Genomic DNA, 22688 nt, shown 5'->3' on the forward strand with positions numbered 1-22688 from the left:
CGGGCTCGGGCCGGCCGAGCTCATTTTTTTTTTAATTTAAATTTTATTTTTCTTATTCAATGTTATTGATAGTTAAGTATTTACAAACTTTTAAGGGTTAGAATTAAACTTTGAAGTTTAAAGTTTAAAGTTTTAAATTTGAAATTTGTATTTTATAATTATAAAATTGAAATTGGAAAGTTAGTGGCTACAAAAAATTATTTAATAAGAGTATAAGACCAATAGGCAAATGTAAGGAACAAACTCCGAATGCTTTCATTTATATTTTTAATATTTCAAATTAATTTGCAAGTTCTTTTTTTATTTTTTTATTTTTGAACTTGCAAATTAAAACTTAAAAGTTTACAATAATTATAAAAAATAAGAAATAGTACATCACATGTTTTGCATCATTTTTGTAAGTTCTTCCATGTCAACATGAGATTCTTGGTTTCCGGGATTGGTTGAATCGGAACCATAAACCATTATATCTCCAATTTCTTGGTCCTCCTCTTCGTCTACCTCGTCACGCCATTGATTTCGTCGTTCTGATCTTATCCAATCTCTTAAGCACACTAGAATTTCCAAAGCATTGCTGCCCAATGAATGACGGGTATCTCCTAGTTGCTGCCTTGCTTAGCTAAATGCGTTCTCTGATGCGACTGTTGAAATCGGCACATTTAGCACGTCTCGAGCCATGGCCGAAAGAACAGGAAATTGATTTGAGTTGCTCCTCCACCAACTCAGCGATAGAAAATCCTTTGTGAGGGGCTTTGGTAACTTTTGCAAGTAGAATTGTAGTTCATCAATATTTCTGCTACTGGTTTGTTGATGATCTCCTAGTGTAGACCAAATCTGATAATCTTGAACACAATCATCATCATCCATAGTTGTTCCAGATGTTGAAGGATTAGTTGAAGGAATATTTGCATCTACAACCGAAGAAGCATCAACAATGTTAGCATAATAATTATATAAAGTTTGTAAATGTGTGTGTAGCTCAGAAATACAAGTGTCAATATCATGAGTTTCAGTTGGGCCAACATCCATATAAGTATATAAAGCTCTAATTAATTGGCGACATTTTATCATTTTGACAGTAGGATTTAAAATAGCACCAATTAGGTAAATATAGGGAATTGGGTAGAAATACTTTTTAAACTTATCTAGCATAAATTCAACAACAGTAGCATATCCTTCTTTCTGCTTCAAATTATGTAGTAAAAGAGAAATTTCAGCAATATGAACTAAACCATTTGAAATGGTAGGATAATAAGCTCCAGAAAACTCAAGTGTAGCCACATAAAATTTTTGTAAAAATTGTATAACATCATGAATGACTTCCCAAGTTCTAGATGTTAACAAACGGTTAGGATCGGTACAATGAGAATTAGCAACTTCAGTTATAGGCATTCTATATTTATAACAACATCTTAAGAACAAATAAGTATAATTCCACCTAGTAACTATTTCTTCAGGCATGAGTCTTGGTTTTAGTCCATAGTGTACACATTTTTCCTTAAATGCATTTAATCTAGCACTTCTATTATTTCCTTGAATTACACCAACAACTCTCCTAATTAAAGTAATTTCATCTCTAAATAATTCAAGGCCACTCTTCACAATCAAGTTATAAATATGACATGCACATCTAACATGAAATATTTCAGGAATTAGTGGGTGTAGATGCAATTTTAATATTGTAATAGCAGCAGTGTTGTTAGAAGCATTATCAAATGACATACACAAAACTTTTTCTGCAAGATTATAAAATATAGCAACTTCATATATAATATTACTTATAAATGCACCAGTATGACTTTGATCTTCATCATATTTAAAAGCAATAATACGTTTTTGCATGCAAAAATTATCATCTATCCAATGACATGTAACAGTCAAATAATCATTTCCATTCACAGCACGACCAATATCAGAAGTAAGAGAAACTTTACAAGGAAGACTTGCGAACAAATAACGTATATATGTCTGATATTGTCCAAAAAGCCTAAAGATATCAGCTCTACAAGTACTTCTAGGAATACCTTTAAACATAGGGTTATAAATTCTTTGAATATAAGTACCAAGATACGGTAAAGAAGCAAAACTAAAAGGTAAACAACCTAAAACAATCATTTTAGCTAATTCTTCCCGATCTTTCTTAATATCATATTTTCCATATAACCCACTAGTACTCGGGTTAAGTCTTTGTTGCCCAGATAACTCATCTACTCCCCATTCAAGAGGGTGTTTATCTTCCATATGCCTACGAAGTTGACCCGTTCCCCCTCCTTTACTGGGCTCATGTTTATAATGTTCACTACAAATTTTACATTTTACATATTTTTTTTGATCTTCTAGTCTTTCAAAAAATATCCAACACTTTCCTCTTAATCGTCGATTCTTCTTAATAGGGAGAGGAGACCTACTTGTTGCACCTGCACCCCTAACATTTTGAGTTTGACTAGCATTACTAGGTGTAGGTGGTGGTGTGTCAAGATTATCAGGTGATTGAATATCATCTAACAAAGCATCTAAATCATCATCTACACCATAATTTTCTTGCATTCGCTCATAATCTACATTTAAATTTTCAGGTGAACTTTCAGAAATATGTGTAAAGCTACTAGAAGAACCAACACCACCTCTTGTTCTTTATGAAGTTTTCTTACTACCACCTCTAGTGCATGCTTTTTTGGCCGCTCTAAGTAAATCCATTATATAAATTAAAGTAAGAAATTAAATTAAGAAATTCAAGTAAGAAATTAAATTAAGAAACTAAATTAAGAAACTAATTAATAAAATAAGTGTACACCAAATAAGAGAAAGAGATGGAACGAGTGTACCGGGATTCCTTATGCCGCACTAATTTTGAATTTTTGATATCAAAATTTAAACTTCAATTGATAGACCGAAACTTGATAGTTGATAATACTTGAATACTTGATAATTGATACCACACTTCACTTGAATAATTGATATTTGATAATAATAATTTTGTAATGGCTAAACTAAATAATTGATGAAACTTGAAATAATAAATAATTGAGAATTTGAGATTTGAGAATTTAAGAACTATAATATCAAGAGAGAATTGAGAGTTTGATACTTGAGAGAGAATTAGAGTAGTAAGAGAGTGAATTTGTGAGAAAAAATGAAGAAGAAGAGGGGCTATTTATAGATTTTGGGGTGGGAGGGCTATATTATTAATGGGGGGCCGAAATTGGCCATTTTTGCAATTTCTGGCCGTTCCCCAACAGTCATTTCTGAATTTAACCGTTGGGAACGGTCCAATTTAATTAAAAAAAATTCAAACGGAAATCGGGATGCTAACGGGCTGCAGCCCGTGTTCAGCCCGTTAAGGAAATTCGGGTTTAACGGGTTCGGGGCACCGTTAGTCTAAACGTGAACGTACACAACCCGACCCCCATCCCAACCCGGTCCAATGTGAACAGTAGCGGGCTGACCCGGGCAGAAGCGGGCTGAAAACGGGCCAGCCCGCCCCGATAAACAGGTATAGTTGAATCGGACAAAGAAGTCCCTTAGTCCTTCTCTTAGGGATTGCTTAATGGCAAAGATGTCATTTACTCTTGTTTCAACTTTCTTGGCCCCGGCGTGCGCCGTCATGAACTTGTCAGCCATCTCTTCAAATGTTTCTATGGAACGGGTTGGTAATTGTGAATACCATGTTAACGCCCTTTTGCCAAAAAAATTCAGCAAGATAGAGGACACTTGCTCTTTGGGTAGGTTGTTTCCTTTCACAGCGATAACGTAGTGATTCACATGATCTTCGGGGTCAATCGTCCCATCGTAGGTTCTGAGATATGAGGGCATCTTTAAGGGCTTTGGTATGGTATGTAGGGTCGCTTCCTCGTTGTACGACTATTCCACAAACTTGTCCGCGTCCCTTCTTGGTAATAGTTTAGGGGCACCTGGTATTTTGTCTACTCATTCTTGATGATCTTTCATTTGGTCTTTGAGCGCCTTGTTCTCATTTCCCATTTCTTCCATTCTTTTAAGTACAGCGGCGAGGACGCTGTCACCTGCATTGTCAGTAATAGTATGAGTTTTACCTGGAGTCGGAGGGTCTAGTTGGTTATCATGTTCATTCCCACGTTGTGCTGCATGGATTCTCGTGATTTCTATGGTCGTGAATTGAGCTTGTTTACTGAGTACGCTTACTAGAGTATCAGTTAGCCATGCTTCAAGGAGATTTTTCATAGCAGGTGGCACCCCTTCTCCCGTGGACGTGGAGGCTCCTTACCCATTTGGTTTTGTTGTGCTGCAGAAAGGGGCAAGCGACCTCTCTTGCCTGGGGGAGGCAGTGGTGTCATTTCTTCTCCCCGTGTGTCATAGCCTTCATTGATGGAGTTCATGAGGTTAAGGGGAACATTATATGTTGCCCTCGTTCCTTTTCCTTGGTCACCTCCCATGGAAGCTTTTGTACGCACAAAGACAAGAGATAAACTTTGTAGTTGGTTAGATTAACAAGTCACGTGAGTTATGGATCTAACGGAAACTAAAAGATTGGCTGAGAAAATTCCACAGACGGCGCCAAACTGTTTGACCCAAAATTTAGATCTTGGTTTAAAAAAATTAGATTTTCTAATAGAATAGAGTTAATCTTAGCCAACATTAATATTTAAAAGACCCTTTAACTGATTTTGTAACAAGATGTCGCTAATACTATTCTTTTTTTGGCCAAAAGTTAAAAAATTTATTTCAACCAAGTATAATTATGTACATCCACTAGTTACATTGGACTCTATAACTAGTCTTCCAAAATCTCACTACCTATTTGTAAAGGTATAAATTCCTCTTTCTAGTTTCTTAACTACCTCTAGATAGGATAACTATTCAAGGACTCTAAGTCTGTCTTCCATTTGCTGAAATGTTGTCCTCTTGTGTGCAACTGTATGGTTATCTCTTTAAGAATCTGTTGACCCACTTTCTTTGTATCCTGGAATCTTCTTGCATTTCTTTCACTCCGCACATAGTAAATAGTTGCAACATATAGGAATTTAATGATCTATGCTCGTGGTCTGTTGTTTCTCATTTTCCTGCTTATCCATTCAGTTTCTTCCTCCCAGTTGCTAATTCTCCTCTTCTCTCCTAGCCACCTAGTATTGTATTCCAGATTTGGGATGAGTAGGAGCACTGAAAGAATAAATGCTGCAGGTTTTCCTCAACTCCAGTATTGCATAGGACATAGTCTATTTGGACGCGTATACCCATTTTTGCAGTCGATCAATAGTAACCAATCAAACCATAAGTGTCAGCCATATGATGAACTTGTGTTTTGGTATAGTATTTGGTCCCAGCACTAGTCCTCTCCGTTGAACTTTCTGATACTGTGGTAGAAATGATTGATAAGCTTTTTTGATTCTGAATTTACCTTTGTCACAGAAATTTTGTAATGTCATATTAAGGTCCATGTTCAGAAACCATTTCTTTGCATCCAATATTTTCCTTACCAACCAGCAGGCCCTTGCAGGTGTATTTAGATGTTGTACCTTTTTCCCTTTGATATAGTATGTATGGATCCATTTTATCCAAATTGCATCTTTCTTGGTTGTTACAACCCATAATAACTTGTTGATAGCTGCTTTGTTCCATGTATGGAACTCTATGATGCTCTATCCACCTGATGAATACGGTTTACATAATGTCTCTCATGCAATCAGTGCTCTCCTTGATCTCTCATGACTTCTTGTACATAGGAATATTATGCAAACTCTTGTTATGAGTTGGATGACTTTCTTTGGAATTAAAAATACCTGGGCCCAGTATGTCTGAATCTCAAACAACACACTTTTAATAAGTTGCACCCTTCCACTATATGATAAGTACTTAGTGGACCAACATCTTATTCTTGCAATCATTTTCTCAACTAATGGTAGCATTGTTGAACTGTGAACTTCTTTAAGGACAAAGGAACCCCCAAATACCTGAATAAAATCTCTCCCTCTGAGAATTACATTTCATTCAATAACCGGTCCTTTAGTTTTGAACTAACCCATGCCACATACAATGAACTTTTTTCCAAATTTACCTTGAGTCCAGATACTGCTGAAAAGTGGTTGAACTGTTGAAGTATCAACTTTATAGAAATTGGATCAGCTCAACAACACATAATTAAGTCATCAACAAAGCATATATGGACTATCTCTAACTTGCTGCATCTTGGGTGGTAGTTGAAATCTGGATTGTGTCTCAGCTGATTGAGGGATCTATTCAAATACTCCATCACAAGAACAAACAAGTATGGAGACATTGGGTCTCCCTGTCTTAGACCTCTCTTGGCTTGAAATCTAGGTGTAAGTCCTCAATTGAATAGCAAAGTGTAGCTCATTGTGCTTACACACTCCATAATTAGACTTACAAATTTCCCAAGAATCCCAAATTCTAGTAAGACCATTCTAAGAAAGCCCCATTCAACTGTATCATATGCTTTTCTAATATCCACATTTACTAGGCATCTAGGAGACACTCCCTTTTGTATGTATCCCTTCACTATTTCCTGAGCCAAAATCACATTATCTAGAATATTTCTCCCCTCAATGAATGATGACTGTGAAGGCCCCACTAGATAGTTAACTACTAGTTTCAACCTAGCAATAATGACTTTAGCTATCAGCTTGTATAGTGCAGTACAACAGGCTATGGGTCTGAATTCCTTTACAAAGGTGGGTTTTTTTACTTTTGGAACTAAAGTTACAGTAATGCCATTACCTCTTTCAGCAGTTTACCCGTTTGAAAGAACTGCATTATTGCCTTAGTCACCTCCTTTCCTATCAAATGCTAGTATTGCTTGAAGAATTCAGCTGGAAATTCGTCAATGCCAGGGGCTTTATCAGCTGGTAGGTCCTTCAAAGCCTGAATCACTTATGTTTCTGTTACTTCCTATATAAGGAGCAGTTTCTGTTAAGTAGTAAGACAAGGTCCATATCTTGCTATGGTTGGGTCTAGACACGACATTTCTACTACATTTATGCCCAATAGTTTCTAAAAGAAACTTATAAATTCTTTTTGGATTAAAGCAGGCTCCTGCAGTTGAATTACATCTTCTGTCCAGATTGAGGATATTCTATTTCTTGCTTGCCTTGCTTTCAATGCTGCATGAAATTTTTTTGTGTTCGAGTCTCCATTAATAGGTCTGCATTCAGTTCCAACTGTACTTGTTTTAGTTTGTCTTGTAGTTCATTTAGCTTTCTCTCCAATGTTGACATTTCTCTATTCATCTAGGAGGTTTCCAATTCTATTAACTTCAGTTTCCTCCAAATTGTGTACATGGTATGTCCTTGTACATGTTGCCCCCACATTTTATGTACTACTTCCTTGAAGTTTTCCTAAGACAATAGCACATTAACAAGTCTGAATGGTCTTGATAGTTTCTGTTTGGCCACCTCTGTTCTGATAATGATTGGTGAGTGGTATGAACATTCCGGATGATGGTAGAATGCTTCCAACCTTTTATACCTCATAAACCATTGATCATTCCCAAATGCTCAATCAATTAAGCTGTATATTCTATCATTTTCCTCTCTCTTATTGCACCATGAGTAAGTACAGTCTTTTCTGCTTAGTTGACCAAGACCAATTTCATGAATACAATTTTTAAAGTCCTTCATCTCTAATTGTTTCACAAGCAGTCCATTAACCCTATCTTGCACAGAGAGAATTGTATTAAAGTCCCCTGGTACAACCCAAAGATCTGTCATCAAGGTACTAATTTGCTTCAATTGTCTCCATATCTTTTGTGTCTCATTTTTTGTATTCATTCCATATACAAAGGTTATGTCACAAGCAAATTATGACTCTTTGTCCTCGACCTTACAGTGCACCAGTTGCATCTGAGATACTACGATGTTTACTAAAACCTTGTGAGATTTCCAGCAAATTCACAATCTACCTCTAGGTCTGACTATAGAATCTGCATATATCCTCCACTCAGTTCCTAACTTCCTTTTTATTTTTCTGCTCTTTTTTGCTTTATTTTAGTTTCTAGTCATCCCAGTAATACCACTTTATTTTTAAGCAAAAAGGATTTCAATTCCTTTTGCTTATAGGGCTTGTTTATCCCTCTTATGTTCCATGAGCAAATGATCATGGGGGATCTGTGTTGCCAGTATCCCCCTTTACCATGCTGGTATTAGCTTTCTCGGGTTGTATCCTTAGCACACTGAATCTATTTTTCTGAAGGAATTGCTCAACATCTTTAGTGACTATTGAAGCCCTTGACCTGTTATCCTTCTTTTCTTTCATCTTCTGCTTGCCTCTGTTATTACATCTTTGAATTTCCCGACTCTCTTCCATAAGATTCACTACCTTATGGTTTTCCTTTGGTCCTTCATTTGCCTTTTCAGCAACTTCAGCAGGTGGTCCTGTATTAGTCTTGGCCTTCCATTGTTGCTGTTTGGTTTTCTTCTGTTGTCTCCTTGGTTGCTGCTGATCATTTATTCCTGAATGTGTCTTGATTTGTGCTTTGCAGTTTGTTTTGTGCTTACCAATCTGCAAGCATTCCTGGAAATATTATGGTTTCCACTCATACTCAATTGATTGCAAAATGCAGCTACCATCAGGCTCCTCTAGTGTTACTGATTCAGGAAGGGGCTGAGCCACATCCATTTCAATGAGTACCCTGGCATAGGAGAATCTTTCTTCTTTTGCTATGAGCTTATCAGTACATATTGGTTTCCCCAAACAACTAGCTATTCGTCCCAAATTTTCTATCGCCCAATACTGGATAGGTAGGTTTGGAAACACTACCCATACTGGTATTGCATTCAGTGATTCTTCAGCTATTTTGAAGTTTGGTACCCATTATTTCAAAATCATAGTCCTATTATTGTAAGTATAAGGCCCATTCTGCATAATCTTCAATTTGTCTTCTTCATCATCAAATCTAAATATGAAGTAGCCTTCATCATGGAGATAAACCTGCGGAGTTGTGACAGTATTCCATACCCCATAGACAAATTTGAGCATATCTTTAAATGAAGGATTACCCCCAATTACATAGCCAATTAGGGCTGACCTCCATTTTTTATTTTGCAATTCTATGGCATTAGCACTGAGCTTGACGACTTTAATTCTATCTTTCAGGGTCGGGGAAGTAATTAAGTTCCTACCCTAGATGTTGAGCTTGATTACCTTTGACTATATCCGCCATGGTTGGCTTGACCGCACTAGAGTTTGCAGAGAATGTTAATTTTTTTGCTACATTTTGAGCTCCTGGTTGCTGGTCTTCTACCTCCATCTGTTGCTTGTCTGGAACCTCCGATTGATCTCGATTTAGTGCTTGTAATATCGTTGGAGCACTACCCATACCCATCATCCATTGCCCTATTTGAATTGGGGCTAAGTTCTGTAGAACTCCCGTCTTTGGTGTAACAACTCTAGATGATTCATCTTTGATTGAGGAAACGTTTCTGGTGTGCCATGGATGGTGCACGTTAGCTATTTTCGCTTAACATGCGCCTTGAGAGTTCCTTCCAAATTAATTTCTTATTTAGTGTATTTAATGGCCCAAGAACAAAAAAGATAGCATTAAATAACAATAAATGATAATGAATGATATTTATGTAAATAAATGCAAGTGACTCTCCCAAAAAAGGTGAGATTATTTGATATTCCTTTTGACAAAGATGGATGATGATAAGCCTTAGAATCTTCAGATACTCCTTGGATCATGGGAGAAATAATAGGCACAGATCTAAAGAAAAGGTGTATTTTGTATGTTAATGATAAAGCAAGAATCTTCGGAGAATATCAATGTGTTGTTTCTTACAATGAGTATCCAATCCACTCTACAATTCTTTCTCTTTCTATTTATAAGGGCACATGAGCCATAAAATTTCTAATAGTATAGATGGGAGGAATACTCGTGAAATATTCTCTATAAGGTCTTATCTCTAAAACTAGTCATTACTATCCTGCTAAAGGGAGTGTTTGTTCGCGTCCTTCTATTGAGTCGACTCGACTTCGTCTTCGACTTTTGTTAGGTCACCTCGACCTCGCCTTCATCCTCTGTTGAAAGCACATTGATGACGCATGACAGCATTCGAAGGCTCTCTTAATATCAACTTGGACCACATATAATTGTAATATTTTTAGCCCACACAATGTGTTCAATTACTTTCATTACATCCATACCAAACAACAAAAAGCAAGTCAATAGTTCTTTACTAAGGGGAAATAAACAACTGAATTTCCCTCTATTTCTCCCTTCCTCCTAACCAAACCTGGTGTCAGTTTAAGTGCCTAATCAATAATCATGTATAGTTGCCCTAACATAGAAGAAACCCACCCCACCCCCCCACCCCAAAGAAAATCCACAAAGTCCCTTTTTGTGCTACTTATTGATATATAATAAAATTCTCCTTTGGATTAAAAAAAAGAACTTGAGCATCAATACAAGGGGGGGGGGGGGGAGTATACAACATAAACCGAGGAAAAGAATATGAAATCAGTAACACATTTAAAGGGTTATTTCTCCCTTGTTCCATCTGTAGAAGGGGTGGAAAGCAAAACTATTCTATACTTTCTGTATCTTATTCATCAACGTAAACAAAATGCGGTAAGAATTCCATTAATACTCTCCTGAATTTTTCTCATAGTAGACATAATAATAGTTTGCCCCACTAGTTTTTGTAATTTAAACTTAGAATCCAGTTATTGGCATTTGCAGTAGTCGTTCTAAAATCAAGAACTCATAAAGTTGAAATTATGGCTGCACCTCTGCTAGCAAACTCTGTTTGTTTGAGTTGTTTTTAAAAAAAATTAAGAGAAAATTTTAACTTTTTTTACTTTTGCAAAAAAAGCTCAAGCAAACACTTCTTGAAAGCTCAAAAACTGAATATACAAGCTCACCTAAGTAATCCTTGCCAAGACTTCAGGGAGTAGGTAGACCTCTCGACTAAAACGTCTATGATTAATGGATTGAATAAAAGAGAAATATTTATCAGAATTCATAGAGAAAATAAAGAGCGCAAACCAGATCATTAAAAAAGAAGAAATTTCGGAAAGACAAGGATATTCTATGCCAAGAGAAATATACATGGCTAAGTACTTTTTAAAAAATATTTAAAAAAATATTAGCAATCTCTAATTATTACATAAATGGAAGATTTTTTTACATTTGAAGCATATCGTAAATATAACCAAATAATTAATGACCAAGGCAAAAGGCACAAATCATGGGATTTTTGGAATTTTCACACTCTCTCTCATCGTGTGAAAGAGATCAGATATCCTTTCTATTCTATTATCTCCTTCTCTCGTCTAGGGGTGTTCATGGTTCGGTTTGGATCGATTTTTCTCTAAAAAGAAACCAAATCAATTAAGTCGGTTTTTCAAATATTAGAACCAAACCAAACCAATTAAGTCGGTTTTTTCTCGATTCGATTTATGTCAGTTTTTCGGGTTTTTCGGTTATTTGTCGGCTTTTTCTTAAATATAAGAAATACACTATCAAACACACATTTCGGCGACCACATTTTCAACGTAGAAATCTATTATTTACCAAGATATGTTGATGATAATTGAATCAAATAGTGATGAATAATTTAAGGACTCAATTAAAAATATATTATTTTTAACATGAAATAGATTCTTACACTTAACAAAAGAAAACTACCAATTAAACTAGAATGTAAAGGTAAAGAATTGTACTAAAAGTGCAAACGATTAATATTTACTATAAATTTTTTAAAACTTTGTATAAAAGTATACATATATATAGGTATAATAATAAATTTAAAATAACTACTCCTATATTCGGTTTTTTTTAATTAAAACCAAAATCAAACCAAATTTGATCAGTTTTTAAATTTCAAAACCAAAACAAAACCAAACCAAACCAAAAAGTATCGGTTTTTTTGGTCGGTTTGGTTTGCTTCAAATTTTCGGATTTTTATGAACACCCCTACTCTCATCTTATTTTCTACAATCTTTCAATCTATTTCTCTAATCTTATTTTCTCCAATCTCTCAATCTATCATAATATGCAATCAATTAGGCATGCATAATTCTCTCAATCGTTCCATAAAATTAAAACATATGGATTTTCGGAATTCACCCAATTATTCAAAAAAATCACGGAGAGATTGCTCAATCATTCCGACAATTCACAAAGATTTAGCTCCACTCTTCTTATCCTTTTGATCAATTGTTTGGGATTTTGTTTATTTTTGAAGAATATCCACAGATATTTCGTCCGTGATTTCATCAATGTGCTCAATCAACCCCTCCAAATAAATCCACAATCCATAGAAATGGTATATATATATATATTTGAATTGTATATCTGTTTTTGAATTATTTCTATTAGGCTTTCAAAGTGTTTCTTCATATAACAAGAATCGAAGAACAATTTCGGTAGTAGTTCGAATTTGGATGTCTCCGCTGTTAAGGCTATTAGGGATACCTACTCTGATTCTACATCAGACAGCGATAAAAATATCATACCTCTTACTCATCCCACTTTTGATTTGTTGCATGAAACTCCTGCAACGAATGCGAACCAGAGGCGGCGGAACAAGGGGAAATTATTGAGAGACGGGAGGGAGGAGTGTGTGCCAGATATCACTCCAAAAAATTATAATCAAGTTGAAAAAGAAAATGTTGTTGCATTGGATACAAAGAAGCATAAAAGGATAATAAAGTTTAAGGAGAAAAAAGATGTAGAATATGAATTTGTGGATATACTATCCGAGTTGTGAAGCACAAAAAAAGAGAAAGGTTGATGAGGCTAAAGAACAGACACTGAATCTTAAGGCATTGTATGTTTATATTACAATTTAATTAAACATTATTTATACTTGTTATATTTATCGAACGCATTTCTAGTAGGTGCGCACTTTGGCATGCTTGTATATTGGCTGTACTTCTATATTGTTTCACAATCATAGAGAGTAATTGGCATCTATAGTATATGTTGGTATATGTTGTTGGATAGATTGTGATTACTCTGTCTACCAACATTGAAATAAGTATGGTACTACATAATTATTTCATGTATAATTTATATATGATGTATAATATGTATAAATTACACCCTCAACAATCAGACTATTTTATTGGTATAACTACTTTACCTACATCTCATAACATGTATAAATTATACCCTCAATAATCAGACTATTTTGATGAAGGATCAACTTTACCTACATTTCATATGAATTCGGTTAAATTATACACTTAATAATATGGTATAACCACTTTACATGTATTTCACATGACTACAGCAATTGGAAACCTTCATACTAAACCCAATTTTAACCAAAACATTGGATGCAATCATATATAAATGTCTTAGTGAATTTCACCTTGGATATCCATTTGTTTTGCCTCTAATTCGGTATAATAGTTTTTGACTTATATGTCTGTTTAAGTTGTAAAACAGTTATATGCTTCTTAAATGAATAAATTTTTTATACTATAATTGATTGCAGGTTTGGGATTTTTATTTCAAACCACAAGATCATTCTAAATTGAAGATTGGTGCTAACAGCAATATTTGCATTGTTCAAAACATTGATGAAACATCTGAATTCGAGACAATTTGCAATGTTCAGAGAAACTTGTTTTGGGTACTTCCTTGATTTGCCGATTGTAGGTATGCAACCCCGTTTGATTCACTCTCTATTGTTGAGAGAGGTTGTTCATGATAATAGAGATGAACTGTGGCTCTCCTTGAATGGTAGTAAAATACGTTTTGGTATTGGTGAGTTTGCACTCGTTACCGATCTAAACTGTACCGGTGTAGCGCATAAGCGTTATGATTACAACAAAAGTTGTGGTTTGATTGATCGTTGTTTTCCAGGAATTAAGAAGCTTAATAGTCAAGCTATAATCGATTGTTTTGAAGGAAAGAGATGGTCATCCGATCAGGATGCAATGAAGATTGTTGTGTTGTACTTTATAAATTCCTTTTTATTATCATCACTTCCTGATAGTCTCGTCTCAATTGGTCATTTTGAATTGGACTTCCATTGTCATTCCAAATATGGTTTTATGAATGTTGTCCTCTAGCTAAGGATCAAATAGCTGTGTTTGTTCAGCACAGAATCCCTCGCATAACTAGTTGGAAAGTGATTAATAATCCTACATCAAGTGAAGCGTCAAAGTTACTTTCTGACAGAAAGGTAATTTGAGTTATAGTTCTTTCATGTTAATAAATATCAAATATTTTGTATATTATCTTAATATGTTAATCTACATTACTTCTTAGTTGAAGATGAGGAATATTTTCCCAACAACACTTGAGAAATCAAGTATGGATGTCCTTGAGTTTTTTGACGATACGTTGGAAGACAATGCAACAGTTAGGGATGATTTTGTATAAGAACATGGCGACGATGTCTTTCAATCTCCTCCGCATCTGCCACCTAAGGTATACATAAAATCAAATTTAAAGGATGCAACTGATAGTATGGATCTGTTAGCTGAGGTCAAACGTCTATCCAAGAGTCAGAAGGAATTAAAGGAAGATTTTCAGATGGTATGTTCATCTGATTGGTTTAACCTTTAATTTATTATTTTTAAATATACTATTTAATATTTTAAGTTTGTTTCACTAGATTAAAAAGGAACTTCAGATGCTGAATTTGTTCATTGCGGAATCTAATTCCAATTTAGTTAACGCTGTTGAGTCATTGTCAAAGAAAGTGGATATATCCAGTGCTTCTGAGGTATTTATGACAACTACTATTAATTTTGTCAATGTTTGACCTATGGTGGAAATGTTTTATTAATTCTTTCATGGGATGGATTAAAAAGTTTTAATTATTATTTTTTAAACTAGCATGAGGGAGGACTTTGCAAACGAGACATGTACGTTGGCAGTGATGGTTTACATGACAAGGAAGATGTGGACTGTGGATACAATGAAACATATCGCTTCGACAACAAAAATGACGAGAATGAAGCTCATATCGATGGGCTTGGTGGTAATAATTGTTACATTTCCTCTGACTTATGATATATATTTGTTGCATATGTAGATATATTTTTCATTTTATATCAATTATCTTTTAACGAAACCACGTTTATACAACATATAATTTACATTTTGTTTATTTGACACATGCAGATCAATGTAATATTCCTAGTATAAACAAATGGAACTGAATTGCTGATCATGCTTATACACAATGATATAACTTGTATTTGTACATTCGCTTATACAATAATCATTTAAGTTAGTATTTCACTGATATCCCCACTTTTTATTCTTCCACTACACAATATTTTTATTATAATTAAATATATCTTAGTTGCATCATGAACATACAGAGCTATCTATATCATTAGTTTTAATAGTTATAGCTAATTGTTCTAATTTTCACATTTATTGGATTTTTTGAACTGTTTATTACGTACGTAAAGTATATCAAGATGCTGATTTTGGTGCTGGAGAAACTGCAATAGATCCTATGGAGGAATATTATATTGACGTCCTCGAATCCCATATCGTTAAATATACAAACCCTTCGATAGCTGGTAAGTATGCTTGATATATTGTAATATTTTAGTAATTATGTCATAGATATCCCCAAGTCATATTCCTTAAATCTTTACATATACGTAGTATCAATTTAGTTATAATTTTACTTATAACCACATGTATATTTTTTACTACACATTATATTCATGTTATATTTTATCCGAATACGTATAACTTATTATACACCTTCTACATGTTATATTCCCTCGAATGTGTATTACGTTTTCTTAAGTTAATCAATATGCTAATGTTGTGCTTGCTATTCAGCCAAAGACCTCATGGATGAATATTATGTTGACGTCCCCGAATCTCAGATTGTTAAATATACAAATTCTATGGCATCTGAACATACCCCAGAATATTCTAAAAGAGAGAGGCGCCCTGCATCGATCTATAAGTCACCTTTCTTGACTAATTTTCCGTCAGGCGCTAGTTCTGCTGGAGGATCATCAATGAAGACTATTATCACTGGAGGGCACCCGTTTGTGTGTTTTGCCAGTGATAATGATTACAACAAGATTACGAGCGAGTTCAAGACATGGGTTACTACAGGTTTGAGGACAAAAAGGAAGTGAGTACTCGTTTTAGTTATGATACATATTCTTCTTTTGAAGTTTATTCTGTTGACGCTGGATAATCGTGATATTTGTACAGGACTTGTGTTTACGCCAAGAAGGATAATGCATTACACCCTCTGTTTGAATTTGGTGTATTGCATGTCGGCAAGAAGGAGTGGTTCCACAAGCTTGCCTACAAAGGTCAACCCATAACTGATTCGGTACGTTAAAGTAAAATACATCGAATATTTAGGTATAATTGTTTCCAATTTAGGAGTATTTATTTAGATAGAATGAATGTAACAGAACAATAGTTTTGTTTTCTGTGCATAAATGAAGTATATGTTGTTATTATACATGATGTTATAAATATCTTTTTTGTATTATTGACAGTATGTGGACGTCTTATTTTACTATTTGAGGAAAATGGGCAAATATGATCCTGATGTTCAGATCAAGTTCACGAGTACAAATTATCTATTTGATCTGAAGATTAAGGCTCTGTATGAGAAATTCATTGCACACAATAAAAAAACCTTATTTTGAACCTGGAGCACGATATTGTCCGTTACATTCTTTGTGATGAAATCCTTTGTAACAGCCCGTGGCACACCGTCGACCACATCTTATTCCCCATTAATGCTGTATACAATGATTACTGGGTACTAGCAGTAATGTCTTTCAAAGAAAGATGCATATTTCTTTATGATTCAAAGGAAAATGCATCTCACAAATCCAAAGTTCGCAAAGGAGTAGACGCATATGCTGTTATTATCCCATACTTCTTGTGCGCTCTTGGTTTTTATAACAAAAGGAATGATATTGAATTGAATAAGGGATCATATAAAGATAAGACACAAGAAGAACAATTTGATGTTGTTATGGTTGATGGTTTGCCAGTGCAGCAAGCAATGGCAGCTCCATAAAGTTTGTGGCCTAAAGCGAAATTTAATAAGAGGCCTTATACTTTTTTATTAATATATATACACACACTTATACAAAAAAATAGTGCTGCCATTATACTTATTATTTATAGTATAACATGCTTAAATGATGAAACCTTTAACTTCACATAGTAGTATTATCATTTATTAAATAAATTGGATGTAAGATATGTATTTTTAATATGTTACCTCTGATTTTGTTGTAAAAAAATATATTTACTAATATGAAAATCTAAGTAATTTAATTCAAAGTTCTAAAATATTTTTAGTGTTAAAGAGTAGATAGTCCGTCTTTCTTTCTTTTGTCCAAGGTTTATTGTATTTTTCTTTTGCAAACTTTAATATTGTCTAACTTGAAATAAAATCATAAAATTCATTATTAAAAAATTTTGGGGACCTAAATTAAAGCTTTACTAGTCTCCTAATCGAGCCACATGTTCATCCTCATGCTATTCTCAATCAAATTTTATACAGTCTCAATTAAGATAAGACAACAATCAGTGAATGTGTTATTTAGTTATCAAATGTGAATGAAGCTGTTGAATAACACGTTCATGGGCAGTGGTCTATAAATAATTGTTGATCATTAATGAGGGCGTCTCAATGGAACTGGTGGCTTAAAACTAAAATATATTAAAAGACCCTGAAATTTCTTTCATAATATCCATATAATATTGAGACAAAAAAAGTGGTGAGAGAACAACGTATAATATGTGGGTTAGGCGTAAGCCATATGCTATTGAACTCCCTATATAAAAAAAATATAGCATTAAATGAAAATGGTAAAAGGATTGAGCCTACTATCGATCATATTTTGAACCTTACGATAATTGTCTCTGGGATTTCTTAGTTAAAAAAAAAAAGAGACACAAAAGAACTTGATTACTGATATGAGGATCTATCAAATGTGACAAAAAGGAATAGCTAATTTAGAGAATTAGATTTTAAATTAGAAAGTAAAATAGTAAAAAATATGAAAAAAGAAAGAAAGAAAAATAGAATTGATAAGAAGATAACTATATTATTTAATTTAGTGGGAGAAAGTTTTATCATATTAACTCATTCAATCCTACATCTACCAAATTTAAATAAATATTAGAATTTAAAATATTTTATTATAATTGTATAAATATAAATTACATGTATTATATAATGATATAGTAGTACTATATATTTTAGGGGCCTTAAATATTTGGGGGCCTAAAGCAAGAGCTTCACTTGCCACCCTTGGCAGCAAGATGCGTAAGTCATACTATGAGTTATATTTTTGTATATTATACTTTTAGAGTACAACATAATTTTTTAGTGTGCACTGCATTTTTTTTTACAAAAATTAGTATGCTTTAAATGCAGAGAATCAGGTGTGCTTGTGGCGATGTTTGCAGAATCCTTCATATGTGGTCAAAGCGCGAGCAAAAATGTGTGTGATATCACTGCTCAACGCATAAATAAGGTTTGCGTCGTTGTTGTGGAGTTACGGAAGAATGAAGCAAGATCATCTGGTTGTCAGCGAAGCAGAAGTCCCTACGAAAATAATATAAAAGGGTAGTGTAGATATGAATAATTAGTAGCTTTACTAATTTATGTAGTATTGCTTTAATTTGTTTCAGATGCATTTCATATAATGTTTTCTTTTACTAAACAAGTGGAGCTATGTGTGAAGTTAACTGTCTTTAAGTATATACGTTTTATGAAGTTGAATAATGTCCATGAACAAGTGCATTTATGCTGTCAATATATGACTGGAATTTATGTCTTATCCATATACCAGAATAGTACTTGCATTAGTAATTGCAAATATACTTTTACGATGTCTTTTTACTTGTGTTATCAGCTTTTGATCCTTTATGAAATAAAGATTTATACTGTGCTAGTGCTACAGCCAGTTCCCAACCAGAAGATAAATCACTTGTAACATGTATATATTATACCCTCACTAAGGATTATTTTATTTGTGGTATAACTTTTTCAAATATTTCACAGATCTAGGGATAAATTATTTATGGTATAACTTTTTCAAATATTTATCCATTTTCATACTAAACCAAATTTAAACCAAAAACATGGATGCACGCCTATATATGCACAAGAATTTTCAAACACACATTATTAATTGCATTTTTCAAAGTAAATCAGTGACATTATACCGTGTAGAATCGTTAATCTACAACAACAGCACATTAACGGAGGTAACGTTAAAAAATCTTTGCAAACAGATAAACTGCCTCTTCACATCTGTTGCATGTGTAAACCTTGTAGCATGTAATGTATTGTCCCACAAACCTACGATTCACATTACCATATTAAACATTAACAACCTTGAATTCCCAATCACTGTACATTCTGCATTGGAAATTTTTTTCCCTTTAACTTGTTAGCAAATGTATCTTACTCCCCATATACTAGTGCCTCCATGGAAGATCAGTCACACAAAAGCATATCTCGGGGCAAAATTATCTCACACTCATATTCCACTGTAATCCCATGGCAGCTCATGCCACTCAATCTTGATACTACGGTCGGAAATATATCAACACATAAACCTTAACAAACTACAACTTGACTATCAATATGGTTCATATTTCACGAAAAGTTTTGATTATGGCAAGTTTTTTGTTAGGTATATTTATAAAGACATCATTCAGACTTCTATAAACGAGAATTATTGATACAGAGAAGTCAATATCTACAACTATAAAATACTGATATGGATAAATTGAAATATATATGTGTTTGTGCCGTCAAATTTAGTCATTGCCATCTATTTTTATTTTTGCACAAGGGACATAAGACATAAGAAGTACATATGGAAATAGCAACATTTATATGAACCCAATAGATCTGTCATAATACATAATGCATTTTTTTGTATTAAACTATTATATTGTTTAAGCTTGAACAAAGCTTCTCCTTAGAGATATCACTAGCAGACTAGCATAAGAGCTAAACACATTTATTTGGAGGATTCCTGCAGGTTTTCCTGTTGTGACCTTGTTGTCCACACAAACCACATGTAATGTTACACCCTTTTTCCTGGGACTCACCGGCACCTTTGATTCTCGACTTCTTTGGCCTTCCAGGTTTAACTCTTACATTTGGTGGCTTAACCGCATCCCCTAAGACATCTTCAAGAATTTCCCATTGACTTTCGTCAGGAATTGGATAAACCGGAAATTCATAGGTCTTCATCATGTAATCCTTGCTACAGTATACCGAGCAATATTTGTATTCATCCATGTGGTATTTTGTCACAATCGCCAACCGCATGCTCACATGGATGGTATCACATCCAGTTGGAACCTTCTGCAACTACATTTTCTTTCCCGCATGCACTCATGTACGACTGTATACAAGTGTTCATTTGATGGAGTAACCTACATTATACAAAACCAGTTTTCATCACACATTCTGCAAGGGCATTATAAGAATGGCGCATCAATCATCAAAAACAGAGAGCAGTAGTAATTGCTTCGTCAAAAAGTAGCATCACACAAATGATGGTATCTAGATCTGCAAATTTCGACCTATACACCTACGACATGTAATTCTCTACCGTAAGCCTAATTTAGTGACAGATCTAGAAGCACTGATACTGTAAAAATAGATTGTACAATCAATGCATTTAAGTTGGATCCTTTTCGAAATTAGACGACAAAGAGAAAACTGAGGTTGGATTACCTTATAATTGCAATCTAGTCAGGATAGACTTAAGTGTGAAAGTTTCACGGTGAAACTCGTCGCTTGGGAAAAAAATAAAATGAAGCAAAACAAAATTAATGAAGTGAAGTGGGTAGCAGGATAACATAATGCATTCAGGTAGAGACTTTTGATAAATTAAACCAAGATCAGCATATACTTTCTAGCATCTGAAACTCAGAGATAGCTGACGGCCCCATACAAGTATTTCAATGACTCCAAAATACATCTCGAAGGAGTTTCACACTATAAGCATGTATACCAGTGAATGGTGGACATATGAACAAAGAAGCAAATTTTCAAATATCTCAAAAATATTCTTTCCTAAGAGGGCAACAGATAGGATAAGACTTTCTAATTCATATCCAGAAAACTAAACAAGCACTGCTGCTTTGTTCGATGCTTAAGATAATCCATATTTCATTGTATAAAGTATATACAGTGAAATCATTATATGCGGTATATTGATACATACTATATTATATTCCATCAAATATATAATAACATTTTTTACAGTACACTCTAATATCATTATATATTCTAACTTTATACCTTGTATGCCAATTTAACTTACCGTCATGCTTCTCCACGCAATGCCAGTGCTCCGTTTCTGTTTGTGTTATTCCAAGCCGCAACCAGCTTCATCAAGTAGTCAAGCAGATCGTAGATAGGTAGATCCCTCGCCGCCTTATTCGCAGAATTCATGGATTCCGCAATATTTGAGGGGACCTATTAACCGTTGAATGCGCTATCGACCACCTATCATATCCAATGTCAAATAAGTAATCTTTAACTCTCCCATCAAGAGTACATATTTCTCACATGTATTGGTTGAATTCCTCTGTATGCTTTAGCCCTAGCAAAAAATAAGGGCCTTATTTTCTTTTGGCTCTTCTTGAACCTCAACTTTATGTTGTTCCATAGATGGAATATGCATACACAATGAGGCACTTCTGGATACACAACTGATGTTGCCTTCAAAATGCTTTCATGCCTGTCAGATACGATGCACATTCCTTCCCTTATACCATATGTTTCTCGCAAATTCCGGAAGAGCCACTCCCATGATGTATCATTCTCCGAATTAACCACAACATACGCGAGCGGAAATATTTTACCTTATTGAACATCACAAAAATTAACTTTATTTAAAACGTAAATTATACAACATATCAAATACGATAAAGAAGATTTGTTGGATAAAAACGAGGATATGATAAATTATACATGATTTATACTAAAAAAACTACATGTTAAAGCTGTGATACCATCAAAATATTCAGATTATTTAGGGTATAATTTATACACAGTTATGCATCACGTGTAATTATACATGAAATTATTTCTACCTATGAATGTTTACTTCAACTCACCTGCTGCATCTTGTGTGCAGGCCGTCAGTAAGGTCCCTCTGTATGTTGATTTTAGAAAGCTACCATCGACAACAACATTAGGCATGCAATACTCTCATCCTTTAATTGATGAGTAGAGTGTTACATATACATAAAAGAAGCACCCGTCGTGTGACCTTTCCAACCTTGTCACTGACCCAGGATTTGTATGCATTAACATATACAAAAACCTTGGCAACTTATTATACGAATCGCTTGGTTTACCTCTCAACAGTTCAAAAGCTTTTTCCCTCGACCTCCATGCTTTCATATAGTTCAAATCAACTCCATAATCCCTCTTGAGGCCACCTTGTATTTCTGCTGGAGTATACTCCAACTTTGGATCATCTAGCTTGTTCATTATCAAATTTCCAACAAGATTAGAGGTAGTCTGCCGCTGTGAAAATAATCTGGAATTATTTCCATATGTGTGAACTTTTTCAAACTTTCTCACCTTAAATATATTCGAGGTGTTTAGGCTTGATGCCTTAAGATTCCATGAGCATTGATCATCCACACATACAAGATAATACCTGTAGTATAAATACATTAATTACTTTTTTGGTTTCAAATATAAAAATTAATTCTCTAACTGGGTAAAAAACTCGAATGT

Source organism: Nicotiana tabacum, chromosome 7 (genome assembly GCF_000715075.1).
Source record: "Nicotiana tabacum cultivar K326 chromosome 7, ASM71507v2, whole genome shotgun sequence".
NCBI classification, from domain to species: Eukaryota; Viridiplantae; Streptophyta; class Magnoliopsida; order Solanales; family Solanaceae; genus Nicotiana; species Nicotiana tabacum.